Here is a 16,258-nt window from a genome sequence, read left to right as displayed (position 1 = left end):
GAAATCAGATATCTTTTCTACTGCAGACATGCAGAATTGGTGGATGACTTACTGAAAATGATGCAAAATACAGATGTGGTTCCTGTAAAGAAACTGGAAACCCTTTGTGCAGGATCAGAGCTTTTGTTGGTGGGCTGTGCTATCCTGCTGTCTCTCTCGAGCTTTGGATTTCCTCCCATGCTGTGGCTGTTTTGGGAGGCTGTTTTGCGTGTGTCCTGTCTCCTGCTCCAAAGGATGTGCCTGAGCTTCTAGGTCATGAGAGAAAATCCATGCAAAACATCCTCCTCTGTGCTTCATAGCTAAGAAAAAGCTGAAACTGCTCAGGGAACTTAAGCAGAGCAAAGAGCTCATTTGCAGATCACAACAGGTATATACATAGATGCTAACCCACACAGTCCTGCTGAGATGACAGCGTTTCTGAGTGCAGTGGCAAAACTCCAGATAGCTGGGTAATTACAGTGGCAAAAATCTTATGTTTGTGGCCCTTCAGGAGCCTCAGGTGATAAATGTTTTGTGGGTTGCACTCTTACATCTGAGTGCCCAAAGCATCCAGGTCTCCTGCAGCTCCTTGCGCCTCCAGAGGCACCTCGGGCACGGTATGTGCAGTCTGCTTTAGATTGCAATTAACTTCTCCAAAGTAATCCCAGTTTTCCTGTATCCTTTTCACAGGTTGGCCCACGCTCAGCGTGATGGGAGCGCTGTGAGCAGGGACTCTGCAGCACGCCTGCCCTTGAGTATATGGCTGAACATCTCGTGCTGTGTTTTGTCTCCAGCATTGCTGCTTCCTAAAGTTAGAAGCAAATAAAAGTCATGCTTCATGGATAAGAAACCTTTATAATTCAGGTCTCCAGCACCACCTGGTCTTTCATCCTCTCCCTAACCTCTTACTGGATAACATTTCCCATGCGGATTGTATTAGTGTAGCATGGAGAGAAGTGCAGTCAAAGGCTAATCTTTTTGTGATTGAATATTAGAGTCTTCATTTCAAGAGGCTTTTACAAACAGCTTTTTGTCAGACTGATGGAAGATGGCAGGGATGGAAGAGAACTTGAGGGAAAAGCGTGTGTCTCTTCTTCCCAGTGGTTTTTATTCTCTTTTTCTTCATAGCTTTTACATTATGGCAAATGGTATAATTCAGGGTTGTAATTTCAAGACAGATTTGCCTGACTGAGAAGCCAGATTGACCAAATCTTCCTAAGAAGGCAATTAATTGACTGTGTTGAGGACTGACAAGACACAGGAAATGGGTCAGCAGCACTCAGCCTTGGAACAGAGAGAAAGGAAAAACTTGGAGCTGCAGGGTCTAAAGGGAATAAACATGCAACTGAATAATACCGATCCTCTGCCTCTTGGCCCATGTTGAGAAGTACATAAAATACATGTTAAAAGCCATTTGCTCTCTGAATTGCTGTCCACACTCTGCCCCTAAAGAAAACTGAAGGAACCTAGATGTTAGCCATGTTTGTATGCAAGGGTTGTGTCCAAAAGAGACCCAGCAGTTAAAGTGAAATGTGACACTGAAGCAAGTAAAATATAATATGGGAACACATAATGCCTATCTCAAATCACCACCCAGTTCTGGAGGCTCTGACTTTGGTTAGGTGTCTTTGCATCACTTGAGTCCTCTATATCTACAGGTTTGCTACTGTTCTATTGCACCAATCATGCTTTTTTATGCTGAGTAGAAGCATGAGAAGCTGCAGTCTGAAGTCCTGGTTATCTTCTGTTTATCACAGGATGGAGGGTTAAAGAAAAGGGTAAATCCTTTGGGTTATCCTGGTCAGCAGCAGTCCTCAGAGCAAACCTAATGGGCAGGAACATGATTAGGCTGCTCAGAGGAAGCAGTGGGACCTCCCTTTCTGAAAACATGGAAGTGCGGTTCACATCCCTCATCTTAAAGGGTCCAGATCTTCCTCTGCCAACTCCTGGAAAAGGGGCTTGGTTTTCTTTGTGCTCCTGTCTACGAAATAATGTGGGATTTGGGATGTTCATGGGAATATTGAGCCAAACAGCAAAGGGTCTTTGTTTTGTCACCACTCAGTTAAAGATCTGGCTGGGAATCTGGGAATTGAAAGAGGAAGTGACCAAAAAGCCATCTTCTGTTGTTTGTGCTCAGACTGTGTTTGTGTTTAACATAAGTTTTAACACTGACATTCAGGAGAGAAGGATTCAGTCCGAAGGGCCTGAGGAGATGGAGCTGCTTCCCTGCAAGCCTGGGTGAGGATCCACCGAGAGAGGTGAGATTGCAGACATGTCCCTGTGTGCAGCATCTCCTACAGGCTTGGCCTAACATGAGTTTCTGCTCTGTGCGTGTGTCTTTTGGGGGGGTATCTATTTACATTCCCTCTCTGGAGTGCCCCTGATGTTGCCCTGTCTGGTGGAGGCAATGCAGCTTCTGGATTCACTCCCTGCAGTAGAAAACTCTCAAACCAAAACACAGTGTCACCTATCTGTGACAGCTGAAGTTATTTATGGACCTGGCCTTTGGAGTTACAGCCTCAAACTCCTTTAATTACATTTGGGGATCTGTGCACAGGATACCATGGTGATGACAATAATATTTGGAATTCAAGTCTTGTCTGCTGTGCTTTAGCAGCTGGAATGGGCAAGCAGCTGATTATGACCATGACAGAAAACATGCCAAGAACCTACATACTCACAGTCTGGAGTGCTGGCTTTTTAATCAGATGTATAAAACTCTTGTTATCTTTCTTAAGCCCTGCTGGAAACAGAATTTGGAGAGAAAGCTCCTGTTCAATATTCAATATCCCTTTGCAATCAGAATCTTTACCTTTCAGAAGAAGTCCTCGCCAAAGGAGGAAAGGCTAGAATGTAAATGGTTTTCTTGATACTGCTGTCTGGGGCATTAACATACATGCACCAAGAAACACAAACTGAACATGCCAATTTTTTTCCCACTACAGCCCCATACCAATATCGCTGGAATTAGGCTGAATGTGCCACTGTTTGATGCAGACCTTAGAAAATACCTGGGGACAACTTGAAACTTCAAGATAACTTGTTTCTTAAAGGGAACCGTGCAGATTCGCTTGCAGGCCATGACTGCTGTCAGCACACTGCTGCTAGGGCAGCACTGATTATACCTGGGGACAGCTGCTGCTTTCAAAGCTAACCTCTAAGGACCCACCAAGGCACAGCTACACTGGCTCACTGCAGACCACAGACTGGTTCTGCAGTTGTTCCTAAAGGAACAAGATGTCTGGGGGCTCCTGAAGACTGATCAAACTTCCAGCTGATGAATAGTGAACTGGGCAGGAAGAGGGCTGAAAGAAGTGGCTTCTAGTCCTACATTTGTTGTGCTTCCAGTATGACTTTGGGCAAGTTGCTATTTCTTTTGCTTCCCAGGGCTCCTAATACATCAACACTGAAGCAGTGATGGTTTCTGTACCTCGTTGAAGGTATGTGAATGGGTAGATATATGCAGAACTCTTTTCTTCCACCTAATTTTTTTAGCTGGCCGTATGCAAGTCAGCTCTAATACTGGTGGTATATCATGGAATTAGTGAATAGCTACCCAAGTTAATATATCCAACTCACAGGACTCTCCATAGGGTGATGTAAGACTTGGGATGAGAGACAGTTCACATTCAGCCAGATTATAGCAAAAGTCTATCAGCCCCAGCCACATGGGATTCATCTGAGCAAATAAACTGGTTGTCGAGTCTTGTTTTGGCACCACAGGGAAATTGGCACATTCAAGGCATGATTCATCTTGCCCTAAAGCTGATATCTGAAATAGGTCAGCTGAGCGTGCTGTAAAAGTGCCTGTTTCTCTTCACGGTTACAAAGGATGGGAGGCTCAGTAAGGCTCAGATGTCTCCAGTGTGGATGTTTTGAATTAGGCAAGACAAATCCTGTTGATGCTGTATTCTAAATGCCTCATGTGATGGATACTCAGGTCTCAAATTGGAAGTACAAGTTCAGTTGAAAAGTACAGTGTCCTCAAGGGCCCTCGAACAAATGCATCCACGCTGAGCTCAAGTCTGACCCAAAGCCCTGCCATGCCTTTTCCCAGTATTTAGTGGCTATAAGTTGCCAGATACTTCAGTGTCTGGTCCTCACCATCACTTTTGTTCACTGACTGGGTTCAAAGATTTAATGGCTATTTTTAGAGATTTCTCCCATCACTTTAAAACGATTTGGATCAGGTGACAAACGCATTTGCCCCTTCCTCCCTGAAGAGCCATAGGGCTTGTAACAATGAAAACATGACTTCTCCCCAAATCGCTGTTTTCTCCCTTATATTTTTCCCTTTGTCATGTATCAATCCACAACACTGTGATTGTGCCACAGCTAAGAGGAGAATATTTTTGAGTGGTTTGGCACTTATTGAACTTACTTAGATTTCTAATAATTTGCACTACCAGCTATGGGAACCACTATAAGAGGCCAGGCCTTTTCTGTTTCTTATACTTGGAAAACATAAATCTGAACAGCTACATAAGTGAACCTTGTGTAATTACTCTTCCATTTGTATTTCTAGATTTGTCAATCTGGCAAGTGTCATAGAGTGGGATTAAAAGCTTTCTCCTTCTTTCTCAATCAGAGATTTCATCTGCTTCTGTGTTTTACAGTAAATATACAATCAGTTCAGCAGGAGCTGGGTTTGTTCTCTGCAGGGTTTGTTCTCTTCCTAGTCAAGGGAATTCTTAATTAGCAGCCTGGGTAGGAAGCCAGCTGATGTGAGCACCTGATGCACAGTGCCTTTAGAGCTGTAGGCGGAGTGCTTGGGACTGGAGTTCCTGCTGGGGCTCCTGGAAGTGAGTCTTCTAAGCAGGAAACCCAAGGACATCTACTCCTTATTTGCTGGTTGGGGTTTAGGGGCTCCAAAGGAGAGTCAGACTCAGACATGCTCCAGGTGGGAGCAGGATGATGCTGTAAGTCAGTTGTGTGATTGCTGGGCCAAGGGAAGACCACACAGATCAACCTTAATGCCCTTTTTGCCCCAGACATGGGGTCTCTGGGAAGCTCCTCCAGCCAGGCATGGTCCAGGGCACACGGAGTCCTTCATCTTTTGCCCTGGGGTTTGCCTCAGTTTGGTGGGACGGGGAGGTGCTGGAATGTGGCAAGGCTTGGCTGTGGGATGGAGGGGGCCATGCTTGGTGGGGCTCGGGCTGAGGTCCCACCAGTGAGGGTTGTGAATGGTTTGTCGCATTGTGGAGGAGAGGAATAAAGGCATTTTCTATTAATGAAAAATTATACTTTGGGCTCTTAAGTTTAGACAGCAGCAGAGCAGGGAGCTTTCAATACTGCTTTCTGTGCATTTAAGCACCTGAATTCCACTGGCACCTCATTTAATTTGTCTTTGTCCTTTTCTTCACCCTGACTCGCAGCCTCTGTGCCTGGATTTCCAACACACAAACACAATACAAAACACAATAAAAAGAAATTGCAGACACTTGGGTTAAGCCTTGATGACAGCTGGTGTGTAAATGCAAAGACTTAGACTGACTGTCAGTACAGAGCAACCCTTAGTGCTTCACTGTTTATAACTTCTGCATGGTCAGACCCACAGATCACCAGTACATCAGTGCTTTCACTGATTGCTGTTTCCCACTTCTGTATATGAATTTGAGAGAGATCTCAGGTTTGATGCTGTGTAAATCCTTTGCCAATCCTTCATTTAAAAAAAAAAAACAAATCTGCCACTAAGCCCCAAGGCCGTTGTTTTCCTGTATCATTCCCAATTTGTTTAACCACTTTATGAGGACACATTTTTTTACCTACTGACTTTGCGAAAGTCAGCCTCTGAGTTGATGTTTCTGTTCTTTCCTGTTGTCACCACTAATAAATATTCTGTGGTTGGGTCCTGAGCTGACAGTTGTGATGGTGAGACGCGGGGGGAACAGAAAGACTTGATCTATGGCTGCGCTGACAGCTGGGGTGGACTGGCACGGCTCCAGTGGAGACCTGGCCCCTGCTCCTGAATTCATACAGGGAATCCGTCTGTGAAGGCAGAAGCCATTTTACAGCCTTCATTTACCCTTAGCCTGATGGGTTTAAGAGCTGGTTATCTGTTGTTGCACAGATATTGTTGCAGGGTGTTGTTGCATCCTACACAGTATTGAAGAAAGTCGTAATTAAGAGCAAGTGACCCTGCTGCATAAAGCTCTTGATTGAAGTGGAAAACAGAGGAAAATGATCAGAGGGCTGGAGCGCCTCTCCTGTGAGGAAAGGCTGAGAGAGCTGGGGTTGTTCAGCCTGGAGAAAGAGAAGGCTTCAGGAAGGCCTTAGTGTGGCCTTGCGTTTATTAAAAGGGGACTATAAAAAAGATGGGAAGACTTTTTAGCGGGGCTTGTTGCAATAGGATGAGGAGTGATGGTTTTAAGCTAAAAGAGGGACATTCAGGGTGGACGTGAGGAAAAAATTCTTTACAGTGAGGGTGGTAAAACACTGGCACAGGTTGCCCAGAGAGGTGGTGGATGCTCCATCCCTGGAGACATTCAAGGCCAGGCTGGATGTGGTTCTAAGCAACCTGGTCTAGTTGAAGATGTCCTTATTCATTGCAGGAGAGTTGGGCTAGATGACCTTTGGAGGTCCCTGCCAACTATTCTGTGGCTCTAAAACGGACAGGAGAGGATGCAATGCACGGAAAAGCAAACTGGCTTTCAAATGGGGCGAGGTTTTTAGCGCTACACTGATGGTATTGAAGGAGAAAAGCTCATCGTTAAAGTGGAGGCCTCGGGAGCACTCGTCTCCTGCAAAGCCAGGGCAGGCTGCTGAGCCAGCCCAGCGAGCATCCTGCCCAACAAGGCGTGCGCGCTGCCGCACAGCCCCACACCAGCCAAGAGCAGAGCGAGCCAAGGCGCCGGCCCCGGAGCCAAGCGTCGATCCCGCTGCTGCTTTAGGGGAAGGGAGGATGGACTCATCATCCTCACCGAGCTTTGGCACCGGAGCACGGCATCCCGGCCAACCCTGCCCCGCGAGTGCGTGTGGCGGTAGGCAGCGCTTCTGAAGCAGGCAGATAAAGAGGTTGTACGGGGACCGTTTTCCACACAGCAATTAACAAGAAGAGACGGCACCGAGCGAGTATTCCAATTGCGTGTACAGGAGGTGCCAATATGTTTTGCCGTTCTGTGGCTGCGTTCTGGAGGTGCCAGCAGGCTGTTAGAGGGAAGGGTCTGTTCGCTTGGCATTCCCACTGTAAGCCTCATATTTGAAAGGGTTATAACTCGGCCATTTTTAATTAACGCGGGGATTAAACTTGGCACGTGGGTACTCGAGGGCTGCTTGTTGCTGGTTTAATGGTTGGGATGTTTTTTTTTAATCCAATCTGTTAGACCCATCTCAAATACTGTTCTTTGTTTCCACTTTCTGGGGTTGACTTTAAACATCTCTATGCATATGCCTGTGCCTGTGTCTATATGAAAATGAGTTTTATCAACATGAAGAACTGCATTGGAGTAGGTGAGCAGGTTGGTGAAAGATCCCGCATTCCCAAGGCACCCATAGCTCATACCAGCTATGTGCTGAAATAGGGTGTGCAGAAACAGTTGCAAATTTCTTGCTGGATCTCAGAGCAGAGTTTTTCCACCTGGGACATGCAGGAAGTTGTTTCCAGGCTTAGGCACCATCCTTATACACAATAGCTTGAGAAATAAATATTAGCAGCTCACAGCTTCAAAAAGAACCATGCAGCTTGCTAGTAAGTCACTATTAGAATATACAAAATCATGTAAAAAACATGACGCTATAGTTACCTACCCTAGACTATATTATTCCAAACCCCCAAAGTTATAGGGCCATAAACCTCTCAGTATTCCTTATGTAGTCTTCCTTATACAAGTTTCCATTTCTTTTGGTCTCTGCCCCATGTTTAAAAGTGAGCTTTCAAAAGAGCACGTAAGATTTGTAAAAGGTATTTACACTGACTTACAGAATCATAGAGCCAGAAAGGAGTACCAGCTATTCCAGCAGCACTCCTGAGAGCTGTTGTATTCCTGACTTGTTTCAAAAACCTCTTTAAAAGCTGCTTTTAAATGATGTAGAGGCCACATTGTCAGAAAAAGTAATTCCAGTTCTCTCCTATCCCAACCACTGGAAAGTGTTTCCTCGTATCTAAACTGAATCTCCCTCTTCTTAACTTAATCCCATTAATTCTTGTCTTTTGTGCCCAGGATATGGAAAACAGATTGTCCCTTGCCTTTTCACAGCATGCTTTCCATGTGCCAGAAGGCTGTTGCTTTGTCTCCTGATAGTTCTTGCTTCTCCAGGCTCTCCAGCTTTCCCTACATGATGTATTTTTAAGACCCCTGAAAAGTTGTCTATCTGTTAAAGATGTCTCTTACCTGTTGTTAACCGGTCCGGTGTTCCCGGGAGTGCTAAAGATGTTGGGTGGTGTTCCAGCAGAGTCCTTGCCCCTTTGAGCTCAGCACCTCTGCTCTTTCATGGATGTTTCCTTAAGCATCATCTACAGATGACCATGATACACAGAGAACCCAACTTGGACTCACCAGGAAGTGTGACAGCATCCCTGGTTTTGCACAAGTGCTTCGTAACCCTGTTGGCAAATGCCCAACTGGAAGGATCTGCAAATTGTAGAATCATAGAATAGTTAGGGTTGGAAAGGACCTTAAGATCATCTAGTTCAACCCCCCTGCCATGGTCAGGGACACCTCACACTAAACCATGGCACCCAATGCTTTGCCCAACCTGGCCTTGAACACCAACAGGGATGGAGCATTCACAACCTCCCTGGGCAACCCATTCCAGTGCCTCACCACCCTCACAGGAAAGAATTTCCTCCTTATATCCAATCTAAACTTCCCCTGTTTAAGTTTTAACCCATTACCCCTTGTCCTTGTCCAAATGACTGTGTTTGAACTCTTGAGCTGGTGACTGGTGGGAGACCAGAGCTCTGTGGTGACCAGAGGGATAAAAGGGAAGTGTGAGCTCCTTAGGCTCTATATTGCATAGCAAAAAGCCTGCTTGCCATGTGAACCACCCGTGCAGCTGACAGGGCCTGTTCTTCACAACAGAGGCATCCTTTGGTCTCACCAGAAGTCACATCCTGGATCAGCAAGTCTACAGCTTTGGCTGCAGTCTCTGGGCACCTTCAGGAGCTGCTGAGCTGGTTTGGTGATCTCCATGAAGTATTTCCACCTGTCTGCAATGCCTTTCAGTCTGCTGACCTGTGATGTCTGTCTTCATTCTATGGCTGCTCTCCCATCTTTGGGGATGGGCAAAATGGAAAGCTGCAAAACAAAGCAGAGGGGTAATAAATGAGTTGTCCTTTTAGTTCCAGCAATCAGGGTGGAACTCAGTCTGGAGTGACACCTACTCTAGGTCTCCACATGAATGCTCAAGCCTTTAAGACCCTGTTATGTGCAGATGAAGTCAATCTAGAGAGCAACATAGGAGAATCAGACAGTCAGGGCTTGATTTGTTTCACCAAACGCAGATGTCAGTCCAGAGAAGCAGAGTTCTTCTTCAGTTCCCATGTCATATCTTCCAGCTCCATACCCCAAGCTCAACTTTCAGTGGAGCTGACTTGCTTTGTGGGCTCTGATGGGAGCCCAGGCACCACAATCCCACAATGTTACTTAAATCTGGTGCCTCAGAGCTGAGCTCTGCATTGCCCCATTTGATGTTTTCCAGTCCCTCATTTGTTTTCCAAATAAGACACTCCAAACGTTTGGGGCTTGGAGGATGCTTTGATTAAACCCACAGCAAAAACATTTTAGGTACAACAGAGATGCTACATAGCTTTCCAGTGCTTTTTATAGCCCTGCTCTCCCTGCAGCCCCTCTATCTTGACATGCAGCCAGGCCTGTTCCCAGACTCAGCTTTTGGGCAGCCCTTGGGCTGCAGGACAAGTCGGGGTTGGCGTAGAAATCTGTGTATTTCACTAGAGTCCCCGCACCGTCCATGGCCACACTGCAGGCAGTGCTGTTTGAGGGCTCCCACTGGGGGCTCCCATAGCGAGAAAGGGTGTTTCGTTGTGAGCAGGGGAGTCACCACAGCAGCTGTGGTTACTTTTGGCAGGGCACACTCCCTCTGGACTCATTTCGCTCAGTTCAGAGGTGACACAGCACCCAGGGAACTGCTCAATAAATACCGGCTGCCTTCTGTTCTCTGGCTGGAAAAACCCCTCAGGGGACTTTGGTTCCTCTCTCTTGGTGGCAACTGGGTGGGAGGCAAAGGGCAAAAGCATGTTGTTACCCTTGCTGAGAGAGCTAAGGGCTATTCCTGATTTTGGGATTTGAGGAAGGGTATTCTGCAGGAAGAGTATGTTTGCTTGGGCTGGGTTGTTCGTCTCCTGCACATTGCTTTGCCCCAGAGCAGTGAGAGCCCTGTTTTAAGGGGTGCAGCGATCACTGTTCCCCAGTATGATGGGTTTGTCATCCATGGTGGTAGTGCTGTTCCTGGGGTAGGGTAAGTTTGCCACTTGAATTTTTTCTGCAGTTTCCTTGACAGGAGCAGTGAGTGACAGACAGTCCTTCAGTATTTCCATGGTTTTACTATTCTCCACGTTTCTGTGACATTTCCCAAGTCCAGGTGTTGGAGCCTCAGGTTCAACCATCTACAGTGCCCTGCACCATGTCCCAGCAGGGATGGTTTGACCCTTCAGCAGCAAATACATTGACTTCTGCGCCTCATGGTATGCAGAGTTTGTGGGGTGGGTTTCTGACGTAAACCCTTAAAATCCATGTGGAAATCTCCATCCCTGGGTGCTCAGCATAATTTTTCATCCCTTTAAATCCCAACAATGGCTTAGAAATGAAAATTAAAGAGAAAAACAAACCTGTTTTTGCCTTCTTTTTAAGTAGAAGTACACACAGGATTGACACTTTGAAGCTTTCAGTAATACATACAACAAATTCATATAACTCCAGGAATGCCAGCTGTTGGGAAAGACATGACTTTTCTTGGTAAAACCATAGTCAAATCATTGACAACACCAAGCAGCAACCACAAGCTACATAAACTCAGCTGCTCTTGAGTGTGTTAATGGCCTGAATATTGACACATCTTTTACAAATCTCTGGTGGGCTGTGAAGCAGCTCTTGCTGTCCCTGGACTTTAAAGGTCTCTGATGACCCTTGCTGAGAGTGAGGGCTGTTGATGGATATTCCATGGAGTGTTCTCTGTCTTCATAGAGAAGCCACCCTCTATACCCCACCCCAAGGTAGGCACTGCATATTTACAGTAAACTGGGATGGGGTTAAATTAAGATCTTTCTATTCCTGTCCAAAGGAAGACAGGCTGATATCGAGTACTTGAGATCTGTCACTAACCACTACGGAAAAAAGGAAAGCTATCTTATCTATGATTGTTCTTATTATTACTGTTATTATTACTATTATTATTATTATTATACTAAGAACCCATTGAGGCCCTCTTATTATGTTGTTAAAGTCAACATTTTCCCAGTACACAGCAATCTTCAACCTGGGAAAGAAAGAATTCTTGATAAAGATATGCTGATAATGCTGCTAATTAGTTTCTCATCTTTAAAAATATGGCTGCAGGCAACTGGAGCGATCTCTTTGTTGCAGGATGTTGTAGGCTGCCATGTAGAGATGCTTGATTTCCTCTGCAGGGATCTCACAATATGCTAATTTGTCCTTGCAGCAGGGCTCATTTTGTTTAGGTCTTTGCAAATCCATTGTGTCAAAACGTGATCAGTCCTATGTGCACAAGGTGCAGACCTCCACCAACATATGTAGAGGTGTGTTGTGTGCATGTTCACACATATAAAGAATTAAACCCACAGAAATGTGTGTGAGCATTTATTTATCTATACTTACTGATATCTTTATATTATTTAATGAAATTAAATGTTTAATGAAATTAAATGTTAATCTTTTATAATTATCTATATGTGCATACACATAGACGTGAAATTTGACGTCTATTTAGGAGCTCAGCATGTGAATGCCTAATTGAACTCATAGGGCTCAGCTCTTCTAGGGAACATTTCACTCTAATTTCACTTAAAATATATAGTTTATAGTCTCTATTCAACACATGCAGTTTACAAGCTGAAGTTGTATCCTTGCCTAGGCTTTTTCCTAATGCTTCCATCTGAACTCATGATAATTTACTTTCAATAGCTATCATCTGTCATTTTTAAAAGTTGCGTAATAATGTGGTTAGCTCATGTGAAAAATGATGTTTGCTCTGAATTTGTCTCCGATTGTGACATGGCTGTTAATGTTTTTGTAAGCTGAAAAGGCTTGTTTAGGTGGCAAGTTTAGGTTTTAAACTTCCCTTTAAATCACTTCCCCCCCCCCCCCAGTTAAAACCCAAGAAATCACATAAAATGTTTTCAGCACATGCACTATACTTCCTGTGTTTGTTGCCAGCAAAACTTTACTGAGGCAAAGAGGAAAGGCTGAATTTTTACCTCTTCAGATTAAAAAAACGCACTTTGGTGCTGAGAATTAAAAATATTCCTTAGCCAAAGAAAATCATCATCCGAAACACTCTGTTCTTTCTTCTCTGGCCATGACGCATGTCCTGGCTCCTTGTCTGTCCTGGGCCTGTGAATTATTGTCCAATATCAGGTTTTTTTCCCCCTGTCTCCTTCACTGGGCACTGGAACAAAGTACCAAAAGGAGCTTGTGGTTTTGCATCTTCACACAGCTGAGCAATGGGAATGTCTTGTCCCAGACAGCACCTTGCAGCTCACAGAGCTGCCAAACACAAAGTTTTGGGGGAAAAGTCCCAGACATGGAGTTTTGTGGCAAAAGTTGCATTCCTCTTGAAAAGGCTGAACCCTGGGGGGGGGGTTCCTTCTTCATCTTTCTGAGTTTTGGAAATGATACTTGGAAATAAAGAAGTTTCTAGTAATTGATAACGTGGGTTTAGGGCATTTTCATGGAACACATTTTGGGAGAGCAGCCAGGATGTCTTCCATTGGAAACCACCACAAAACAAGTATTTTGGCAACTTTTAAGAAACCCAGTTCGTGTAAAGTTTTTTTTTCCCTGTACTGCTTCTGCCTTGGTTCCTCTCCTTAAGAGCCAGCTGTGGCAGAAGGAAAAGTTGTGCATGTCTTTCCCTTCTTGTTATCCAAACCTTACAAAGCAGCTGTGAATAACACTGAAAATGATCCTCAGTTTTCAGTCATGGGGCCAAACCAAACAATAATTCTAAATGATGTTCTTTCTAGGACTGTCCTCAGCAAGAACAAACAAGCTTTTCTAACTAGGCTTGTTCAGTCCCTGCTCACAAACAGTTTGAGATCACACGGAAGCTTTTTTATCATCCTGATGATATTGATTCTATTTGGAGCGTTGAAATTTTGTATGACAGTGGGAAATTAGGAAATCTCAGCAAAGGAAACAAAATTCCTGTGAGGTTTAGGGGAAGCTTTATTTTTTTAGTGGTTTCAGCTCAAAACTGCAAAAATTCTGTTTTATCTCTTGCTGCTCTTTTCAGGGAGCAAACTGTCCCGTCATGCCCATGGGGTTGCAGTGGGAAAGGTGTGAGAGTGTGCGGGCAGGGATTTAGGGCTGGGAGGGTAATTTCTCTGGGGCCAGCATGAGGCTGGCTTTGACCTAGAGCAGTTGCCAGCTCATTTGTTGTGGATGTACAGAATGTTGGTGGTGCCGTTTTTCATCTCAAATATCACAGGTAATTTTTTGACTATTGGGTATCTTTTGCTAGCTGTTCTCTATTTGCTTTTGTAACGGGGGGGGGATAATGAAACTCTTGGGCTGTACACATCTCCTTTGCATGACCAAGGCGGACCGTGAAAGCCATGCCAGTCCCATGCACACAGCACTGCCACCAAGCTTGCTGAGGGAGAGCTCAAGGAGCCCCAGGCAACCTTCTGGAGACCAAGTCTGTCCTGGACTACATGGGCAAAAGCTGCCTTTAACCTTTTCTTCTTGATCCTCCTTTGGCAGGCAGAGAACATCAGGTCTTCCCTCTGTGCTTCAGTTCTCCTCTTTCTGCACACAATGAAAATGGTGTGGTTACTCCGAATAGGTGCACATTCAGCTAAAATAACCTTTTTCTCAGAGCCTGAGACTCCCTGAATGCATGGGAACTGCAGGAACGTGTCCCTTATTCAGCAGCACGTTTACATTGACAGCTGCTTAGTGATGTGATGAGCGGTGGTTGCATGGTGGCAAAAAACACTGGAGCATGTGAGTTCCAGGAGCACTGCATTGGCTTTGGAAGGGAGTGGAACAGGACTGGATGCAGGATGAACTGGGAAGGCTGGGAGTGACTAGTGATGGGAGGGATGACTTTAGGGAGGGATGGGTTAGAGAATAATTGATGAAGCTGCCAATAGCAAAAAGGATCTCTGAATGAAAAGGTAATTATTTGATCAAAAGGGAAGGGGAATAAATACCAGAGGGAATGACAGAATGGTGCTCTGGAGTTGCCTCATTCTGCCTGGTGGGACCATGGCCACCCTCCCTACCTGTCAACTACAGTCTTACACCAACTTCTCTGCTGCCCCCACTGCCTAATTGCTCCTGCCTTTATTTCACCCAACACTTTCTTGTCTTTTGATTGACTGTTTGATTGTTCACTCTTCAGCTCAACTTCTCCATCAGTTCCCACCCACCAACCTTCTTGTTGGCACATTTGTTATTTGCAATCCCCACTACATCCCCCACTGTTCTGTTTCACTGGCCCTGGGTTAGCCCTGGATTGCCAAATCCTGACTGTGCTCGCACCAGACAACCACATTTAATGTCTTTACTAATTAACTATGCCCCACCCTTACATGCTTTATGGTTGAGAATAGGTGGGAAGGTACTGAAGGCCACAGCACGGGGAGGCTGGGTCGGCCAGGGGTAGGGACATGCTGGTTTGTTTTCACCACATGTGCATGTAGAGGTAAAACCCATCTCAACTGCTCATCCTGTGTCTTCATTTTGACTCTGATACAGCTACAAGGAGGAACCAGTATGTCTTAGCCTCTGCCACTTGGGATGCAAGCCCTTGGTCTTTCTCCTCTGAGTCTCCTAAGGACCAGTCTCTGCACCTGAAAGCTAATTGAACATAAAAGCCTTAGACATCTGAAACCATAACTAGTCTTTTACTAAAGACCCCTCTCCCCTCCCCTCCCAGTCTCACTGCCTTGGGGCCAGGACAGAGTACATGGGCATCTTCATAACAGTGGTAAGTCTTCTACAGATCATGGCAAACCTCTTTCAGCAGTGATTTTGATAGACATGAACTCACTGTCACGGGCTTTCAGGGAGCAAGAAGAGAAGTCTTACCGTGGACCTTGCACCACCATAGGGCTGTTTCCCATGCCAAGCTGGTGCCCCAGCGTGGCTGCACACCCTCCTGGGCTCAGCTGAAGAGGGAAACGGGAATGTTATTTTTGCCTCGTGCTGGGGAGTCTCTTTTGTGTCTAACTAGCTCCCTTTTGCAGGAGATTTTGTACATGAGGCTTCTTCAGAGGATAAAAATCAATGCCTTCTAGCGTGTCTCCCACTCATGTACTCGACAGCTGACAGCTTCATCTCTGGTTGATGTGGCAGAGAGCTGGATGGTGCAGAGGAGCCCTTCCCAGGGACAGGGGCCACCCTGGGCACCCAGCACCCTGCAGCTCAGGGTTTTGTGTGCACAAAGGAGGACGTGTCCTGGCAAACAGCCACTGCTGGTTGGTTCTGCAGAACATGTAGTTTTTGAGCATCTAATTAACAGCTAAAGGCAGGGTGGGAGATGATGCTTTTAACACTTAAGAGCGATGTGCTGTTTCTCCAGAGGGCTCCCAGTGCAACACAGAGAGGCTCAGGGCTGGGGAGCAGGTAAGTGTTGCTTCCTCATGGTGCCAGAGTTGGATGTTCAGTGGTCCTAGAAATCCTGGCCGAAGTGCTCAAGCTGTGATGCTCAGTTATGTTAAGAGGGATCTTAGCATACGTAAACCTAATCCTGTCACGCACACTTTTCACAGATAAGAGGTCTTTTTCCTGGGCAATGAGTCCTCGGGGTGGCTGGATGTTACCTGGGTCACTAAAGTGTTTTTGCACAACTGTTTTCACACAGCGTGAGCTCTGCCATGCTGGCTGAAAGCTGCCTAGCAAAGGGTGTCTTTAATCTGTGCCACATTAACCGTGGCCACGGGGCTTTGTATTTTCAGGGCATGAACAGCACGATGTCAGGGCAGCCCACAGAGCCGTGTGCTCGGTGGAGCTGGCTGTATCCGTGGGGCTGAGGGAGAAACAAGTCCTCTGGCTCCAAGATTTGCATAATGGCTTCTATGTCTTCAAAGAAAACAAGTTGTATTTGCCAGAAAACTCACCTCAGCTAACTTTTGGGT

Source organism: Pezoporus flaviventris, unplaced genomic scaffold (genome assembly GCF_033815535.1).
Source record: "Pezoporus flaviventris isolate CSIRO_AGI_PZ_B2104156 unplaced genomic scaffold, CSIRO_AGI_Pfla_v1 ptg000049l, whole genome shotgun sequence".
Classification (NCBI taxonomy): domain Eukaryota; kingdom Metazoa; phylum Chordata; class Aves; order Psittaciformes; family Psittacidae; genus Pezoporus; species Pezoporus flaviventris.
This window is presented reverse-complemented; position numbering follows the sequence as displayed.